This window comes from Ctenocephalides felis, unplaced genomic scaffold (assembly GCF_003426905.1).
Source record: "Ctenocephalides felis isolate EL2017-DRISC unplaced genomic scaffold, ASM342690v1 CF-g0.4_SCAFFOLD_01492, whole genome shotgun sequence".
Lineage (NCBI taxonomy): Eukaryota > Metazoa > Arthropoda > Insecta > Siphonaptera > Pulicidae > Ctenocephalides > Ctenocephalides felis.
In genome coordinates, this window is record NW_020537646.1 from 12,216,419 (window position 1) to 12,225,414 (window position 8,996).

General features: G+C 29.6%; 1 pseudogene; it reads left to right on the forward strand.

The window, feature by feature from the left end:
* Positions 1-7,002: 7,002 nt before the first annotated feature.
* Positions 7,003-8,464, forward strand: LOC113370840 (annotated as a pseudogene).
* The last annotated feature ends 532 nt before the right edge of the window (positions 8,465-8,996 follow it).

Here is an 8,996-nt window from a genome sequence, read left to right on the forward strand (position 1 = left end):
GGTCCCATGTCAGAAGTATCTTTCTTGTAAATACTTTGGAGATTCCAGAAATAAATAAATAATATATTTTTTGAAAGTTCTACGCAGATAAAGAATTGAAATGGATCAAAAATAAAATAGATTCAAAAAATTCAATCCAAACATATGACTTCTGCTGGAAGTTCTATAATTACTCAAGTTCTCGCAATGAAGTCCGAAGCTAGTTTGAATTTAATTTAATTACGTTTTCTTTCTCGTGAATATTTTGAAGATCCCTAGAGATGTTTAATCGCCTTTCCGCATTCCTTTCTCATACCTTTCAGTCGCAAGACATGCCGTTCCTTCCACGGAACGATTTAAAATGCATTAAATGTATTTTTAAAGTATTAGAAAATCGCAGAGCTTCACACGGCGCCGAAGTTTTGTCTTTCTTGCAAAAGTCCAAACTAACTTTTTGCATTAGCGTATAATTCGATTCCTGCTCCCAGAAGCTTTGTTAGTTTCGCAGAACATATTACGGATGTCAGAGAGCTAATTTCGAATCTCCGGTTGCTTTCTGGAGAAAAAGTATATATCAATTGATGGAATAAATATAATAGCATATTTGTATCTTTTTAATCCATTATTAGTAATATACAGGGTGTCACAGAACTCAACATCGAGCCGAAATAAGGCGATAGTATTGTCTATTAAAATTTGAGCTTTTAAGTGCAACCTTGAGCTTTGGTGAAATTGCGACTAATTTTTGGTTATTGTGGTGAATTTTTATTGATTTTGTTCATTTAAACTTTGGATTCGTAAATCAACAAGTAATATTTCCAGAACACCTGTCAAAAATAATGAAAATTGTCCCAAGATGAATTAAAACTTTTTGTTGAACTATGTAGCTAAATTTCGACTTTGAAAGAAAATATTTTTTAAGTATCCTTTAATAATAATACTAAATTTCGTTACTACAAAATTTAAATTTAAAAAAACATCTCAAAAAAGTATTAGAAAGTCTTCCATGTGGTTTCCATTAACCTTTTTGTGTACACAACTTTGTGAGTCTATTTGCGTATCCAAACTTTAACCACAGACGTCGTATTTTAAACCAGATTTGATAAAAGTTTCTCTTGATCGAATATACTGTTGTGGTTTATGATTCCCAGATGCTTCTCTTAATACGACAATGTCGTTTGTAAAGATAGACAATAATGATTTTGTTAAAATAGGAAAAACAATTGAAAAAATCTCAACAAAAAATAATAATTTTAGCTGATTGTTTCGACACTAATGGCTAAATGTTACTTTGTTGCAATATTATTTGTTGCCTTGTGCTAAATTCATTCGTCTCTATAAACACACCTAATCTCTATTTACTCTACCTAATCTCTATTTACGTTTATTGTCTTTAGTTGCACTCTCTATATTTATCTTTATATGTCGCTATTTGTCTCAGAAAATATAATCTACTCACACACATTTTTTTTGTTCTATCCGTATGTCAGGCTACTTAATATTTGCTTTTGCATTTCAATTTTGAAATTATATATGAATGTCTTTCAATGCTCTCGATATCACATGTCTGGTCATTTTAGGTGTACTGCAATTAACGGCAACACGTTTTATTTTAGATCCCGCAAATTCTTTTTATTTACACATTACTGATACTTTTAAAATTAGTTTAAATTAATGCCACGCACACCCTGTCACGATTTGCTGCGCCTTTTATTAAAATCCACCGGACTGAAATTTGAATATGAATTTGTAGCTTTTTTGCTAGCAATCTTTGAAGCATTAATTGTTTTTTTATCTAAATTGCAAATACTCCTTGCAATAATTGCAGAGATTCGAAACATTCATATATTTGAAATTGTAAAATGAAGTCTATGGAGTAATTAACAAATTATTCATCATCCCCTGCAATGAGCAAATAATTGCTCGAAACAGATTTTATGAATTAGAAATTTTTCAATCTCCACACGGTTTTTTATCACATCGTCGCAATACAATTTGCAAAATCCACGCACTCACATGCATCCCAATAGAGGATTATACCTTACAAAAGCAGACGGCTTCCAAAGCTCGCAAAAGTCGCTAAATAATCGTGAAAGCACCAGAGTTTCACCAACAAAACTTTTCCCATGTCATTTCACTTCTCGATTTTGAGTGTAGAATTCGTGTTCCCAAAATTCAATGTAATCCGAATGTAAACAAAATGAGAAAATACTCTGTGCTCTCGTCGTTCGGAGTGGAAGAAAGCGGTTTTATTAGATTTGCATATTGTTTTATAAAGCATAGGAAATCTGTTTACCTGATGTGTACGTAAGACACATCAAGTGTTCTACTTGTTTGGATTTGAGAAAAGCCATTACTGGGAGAAATAAAAAATCAATTGGGAGTTGTACAATTTTTTGTAGTTGATCATATTTCACATTGCAATAATTTAGTAAACTTATGATATATTATTTTATAAGATAATACAAGATCATATATGGTACTACTGTGCCTAAAATATATACGCTTAGAATATAACCATCGAGTTACATTACAAAAATAGATAATTTCACAGACAGTTGAGCTCGTTGCATAATCCCCACAATGGCTCACTTATCTCGTTTAATACGCGATCATCATAATGATATCATCGTAAATTCACCGCAATTAATTATAAATCCTAGAGAATTTAATGACGCATTTCCATCTCCTAAGCATCATAATAAAACTGTATCGAGCTATCGCTTCGTGCGGCAAACTGCACATAATTCACGGTACTTAGCAAACCCTCAGATCCAGCCAAAGATGTCCAACATTCGAAGAAAAGACACAATTTAAATTTGATCATGTAAAAAAATAAATTTCATAATATTTCTGATGTAGCAACCTACTCAAAAACTAACAAAAATATTAAAAATTAATTTATTACAGCATTGTTTAATACAAAAAATGATAGTAATTGATGTTGACATATGCGTTAATAATGTCTAATAAACGGGTAGAGCATCAATAAAAAACAAGATTTTTTTCTATTTTTATTCTAAACTCCATACGTTCTGGCGATAACCCTAGTCTTCATTCAGTGGAAACTAAAAAGAAAATAGTACTTACGCTTTGTTTTTTAAAAAGGATATTTTAGCAAGATACTAACATGTAGCAAAATAATTGTGAATTATTTGCACATTTTTTGTTGCTTTGTAAGAAATTTGAAAATACTATCCAGATAACATATTAAATTTGCACGACAAACTGAGGTCATTTGTAATAAATCGTTATGAAAGATACTTCAACGACACATTTTTTGAATAAATTTTCTTCAAAATGTAGTATGATCAAATTAAAAATTTCTATGTTATGTTTCAATGTATTTATTCATGCAAACTGAACAGTTGATTTGATAGACCAAACTTTTAAGACTTTCGATATTAAAGCAGTTTTTGTTTCGGTAGAAATTGGAAAGTTAATAAGTCAGAGTTTTAATTTATAAAATAGTTTCTTACAAGGAAAATGGAGCTTTTTTAATGTATGGCTCAAAATTTTAATGTCGGGTTAAAAAAATCTATGTTAATGTTTCAATGTATTATTGTGATCTATTAGAATAGTGTTATTTTTGTTGCTTAATACAAGTTGTTTCATTAAGTTTTCGCTAGTTTCACCAACGTAAATAGATCTGCAATCTGGACAATTGATTTGATAGACCAGTCTTTCAATTCAAGACTTTCGATATTGAAGCAGTTTTTGTTTCGGTAGAAATAGTGTGAGTCGTTGTGGTGAAATTGTTAACAAGTCTAAGTACTAATTTATAAATTGGTTTCTTACTAGAAAATAAAGCTACTTAATAAATGGCAAACAAGTGACGCCAAAGTGGGTCTCTAAATCAGATAAATTGTAATGGCCAGTAAGGTTGTTAGTTTTATTTAAGAAGTTCGTATGTGTGTTATAAATTATATATATATATACATATATATATATATATATATATATATATATATATATACATATATATATATAATGGCACGATTATTTCTTCAAATATAAGTTACTAGTTAAATTTCATCACCGAGTTTACCACCATTGATCTACGAAAAGGCAAAAAACTTTTGCAATAGAACATAAAACCGAATAAGAACGCGAGCAAAGAGTTACTGCCTACATACACAGACTCACAATCAGATGTAATCATCAAACTTATTGTTAACATAAACCTTACCACTTTTACGACCTGTTCAACACCTCCAATCTGAAAGTAATGTCGATTTAACTCGGGTCGTATAACACGTTGGGTATGACGGTGGCGGAGACTGAAATTTTGCAAGCAGAAAGATAATTTTTCGATGAAGAAGTTATTTTTCATTCATGTATAGAATTGAAACCGTTTGATATGTGACAAATATGATGATTTACAAGAATAGGATGTATATATCATGGGGTGCCTAGCTTCACCAAGAAATCCAAGATTCAAAACAACGTTACAGACAACCTGATATCTGACAGTAGTGATGGTGTGCAAGGAGTAGAAAGCTGTGACCAAAAATATTGCAAACATTTGGTAATAAAAACTTATGTTTTTATTGTTACTAGAGTTTTAACTGAATTCAATTTATGCACCAAATATTTACAAAACTTACATTTAATAATTTACTAAATTAATTGCAATCATCTACTGAAGAATGAACTGTATTTCGTATACCTTACTACTTTTTCATCTTATAAAACTGGTTCTAATATTGCAAAAGTAATGAGAACAAAGAAGTATTACATGTTCCGAGTAGTACGTGCACAGGATTACACGAGAGAAGATGTCATGAATGTTTGTGTTTCGCCGATTTCAAAAAAGACCTGACCTGATGCCTTCGACAAGGCAAAAGAATAGCCGGCAAATCTAGAAAGAGAGGCTGCTCCTCAGCTTCAAGTACCAATCAGTAAGCAATGACTTGCTTACGTGACCGAATTGAGAAATTGAGGCACCTTCCATCCATTCGATCACATATGGTAAAGGAAATATATATATATATATATAGATATTTTTTACATATTAGTATTTTTATAAATTATTTATAATATATTAAAGTACTAATAAAATGATGAGGATCAGACTAATTGATTATACTGTCACCATAAAAAGTGAAGACAACTAACTTGTGAAAGTGAAGACAACTTACTGTTTATTTTGTGCTACAATAAACTTTCAGTAAATTTCATAAAATTAACTGCTTAAATTGTGACTAAATATATATTTGCAACATGAGATAAAATTTAAAGTCTTTAGCAGTACAAAACTATATTAACTTCCCTGAGGGTAAGTTAAAGTAATCGCAAAAAATTCGGAACTATTTTACGTTTCGAAGGTTTCTGAACATTTTGCCATACCTTTAAAAAATGGATGTACGTGTGTTTCGGTGCTTTTGTTTCGGTAAAAATAGTGTGAGTAGTTGTGATAAAATTGTTAACAAGTCTAAGTCCTAATTTTTAAAATAGTTTTTACTAGAAAAATAAAGATTTCTAATGTATGGCAAAATGTGTGAGTGTGTACGTGTGGGTACAATTTGTGTCGACGTTTTCAGGAGCACGGTTTTAAACCGATTTGAATGATTCAAGAGAATTGATTTGTATTGACAAGAAAACGTGTTGATTAGTTTTGTCAAAGGCAGGTCTAGCCGAGAGCCGGCGATGCGAGGCAAAAAGTGCAAAGTGGCAACACAGTTATTTTAACCAATTTAAATGATTCAAAACAAAAAATTGATTAAATTAGAAAAACAAGGCGTTTAGATAATAATAATGTTCACTAGACATATGCACATCAAATAATCAGATATTTTTTAAAATTTTAATAATAACATGTGCAAATAGGTACTAAAGATTTATAATGTTTAAAGTTCTCTTATATAGTTTAGACAAATTCCCTCTACCATTTAGTTTCCCAAAATTTTCGAAAATATTCTATTTAAATAAATCAAAATTATCAAAAAAAATGAAAAAAATAATTGTTCAACAAGAGTCTTTCGTAACATAATAAATTTATTTTATCAAAAAGTCTATAAAAATAAGTAGATTTTAAAAAGACCTCACTGTTATCAGTTCGTTTGAAGTTACATTAGACTTTAGTGCTTTAAATTTAATAATCGTTGTCTTATCATGATAATTAAAATTGCGGTAAGTGTTTTCATCGTATCTACAATATTTATACGGAAAAATGTTTGTTTACCAATAAACTTGTTTTTGAGTATCAGCTTCTGTAATATATCATGCATAGTTCCAAGAAATCTCAAAATTTGTGAAAATACACATTCAGTTCATTTTATAAGTCGCATACTTTATAAATTAATATATCGAATATATTTTCCATATTTATTAAAAGATAATATATATCCAATTAATTAATTAAAAGACTTCAGTAATTTTATTGAATCGTTATAATATTTAGTATTCATTTACACTTAGTTCTTCAGACTTAATCACTATGCCTAGAAATTCTGAATAAAATTTTAGAATTCAAATATTAAAAACTAGATACATTTTCAAATCGTGGAATAATATAAATAAGTGAATTAGTATATGATTTTTAAAATTTGCCACGACTATTTATTTCCTATATTGGATCATTTTAAGTAATCTACAATTTATACCATAATTTATATCAGAAACTAATTATGAGTTAGATCAATAAACTTTGCATTTGGAAAATAAAATAACATATAATATGAAAAATCTTCACTCAAATCAAAAAAAAACTAAAACACTATCTCGTATATTATTAAAAAATATAATTAAATTAAAAAATTAAAAAATATAATTATATTTCTCCTAATATTTGCGTCACAAACTCGAGTACTTTTTCCTCGTTTATTATCAAACAATACAATTGCTGCAATTAATTTCCTAGAATTCGTTAAATCGGGCACGTTTCATTAAATAATAATTATGTAGAACCATATCAAATAGTGATTATCGGCATTAAATTTATCTCATCATTATCTTCAAGTGGTCGACACTTGGTGTATATAAGGATTGTTTCGTTAAAGTTTCGACATATAGTTTGTGAAAATGGTGAAAATAATTGCATTGTGTTTGGCTGTTTTGGCTGTTTCCGCAGCAGGTAATAATTGATAATTATTTTATAATTTATAACTACCTGGCAACAGATAGTTTATTGTTAACTTTTTTACCATTATATATAGAAATATGAGTTCACTTATTTTTTAGCAAATGGTCGTTGCATCTGGATTATGACAAATTGTAAGAAGTTTTGCATCCAAAAATTGACTTTCTAGTTATTTCTAAATTCAATATCTACATGTACAAATGCAAATTTCTGAAATGGATAGTTCCAAATGTTTTTTCTTTATTTTTAATCATTTTTCCAGCGGAGCCTCTCCAGAAAAAAGCACCCGTGTCGTAGGTGGGTGTCAATGCTGCCATCGGCCAAGTACTTTTATGGTGTCTTGAGAACCAACAAGGACACTTCTGTGGTGGTTCCATCATCAGCAATCGTTGGATTCTTACTGCTGCTACTTGCGTGTTAAAGTAAATATTTGGAATAAATAAATAATATATTTTAGTGACTTTGTTTAGTTGCCCTTAAACGCAAATTGATCATAAGAGCAGTTCAGCTAAGATTGATTTATTTTTGAAGATAAAGTATTGACCAGTGTTTTGATCATAAATTATTTTCAATATCCAAGCAGTTTGGCCTCATTCCAAAATATCACAATAACATAGACAAAGCTCAAATTTAATTTTCAATTTTTTTAGTAAATATCCAAATGATATTCTTCTCGTCGTTGGAACCAACACTTTGAATGCTGGCGGAGTAGGATACAAAGTTGCCCAAATAATCGTTCATAACCAATTAACCAGAAACACATACCACAATAACATCGCTTTGCTAAAACTACATCAAATATTGTATACACAAACTATGTCAAACCAGTTGGTCTGGCAAGCTATGATACACCAATTGGAGCAGTATCCACTCTGGCTGGATGGGGCTACTTATCTGTGAGTATAAATTAGAAATTGGAAATAAATTTAGTAGACAGATAGATTCTGGTCGAGTCTACTAAATTTGTAATTTTGTAAATATTTATTATAATATTTTTTAAATTTCTTTCCAGAATGGTGGCCAAATTCCCAACTACTTGCAAATCGTTGACACGTACACCATTTCTTACGAGCAATGCAGAAATGCTTTGATCAATGTTAACCAGATTGTACCAACTCAACTTTGCACATACATTGCACCAGGAAAAGGTGCATGTGCTGTAAGTATTAATATTTTATAAATTTCAAAGTCCAAGACTAAAAAATCTCGTCAACCCAAATTTTCGTACTTGGTTCTTAATTTTTTTTTATTATTTTCCAGGGTGATTCTGGAAGTCCTTTGGCAGCAGGTGGCCAATTAGTGGGTATTGTTTCCTGGGGTGTCCCATGTGCCACTGGTGTCCCAGATGTCTACACCAGGGTCTATGCCTACCGCGATTGGATCAGATATTACACTGGATTTTAAATCTCCTAAACTCATCTCATTTCTTATATTGTAAATTATGTAAAAAAAATATGAAAAATGTATAATGAGATACTTGTTAAATAAAAGTTACTTTTATTAAGAAATTTGTTGTAAAATCAAATATTGTTTTTATTTTATTATTAAATTTAAAAAATGTTATTTGTAATTATATGATAATTTTGTTTTATGACAAGGCAGACTTCAGACAATATATATGGCTTCAAATTTGTGATCATTCTAAAATGCTTATTTATTCAGCTTTGTCATGTTAATAAATTACACGAATAAAATTACGTAAAATAAATAAAGATTATGTGATTTAAAACAATATCCTACAAAGAGGAACAAAATTATTTTGTATGACAAACAATCAAGGGGTAATTATTTCCTTATTGGACATAAAAAGATTATTTTCCAAATTTACTATTTAGTACTAGCAGTCTGGTAATTATATCAATTATTGAAGATCCAAAATAAAAATAAATAAAGAAAATACAGTCACCATCTTTCGTTCGAATTCGAAAATGAAATA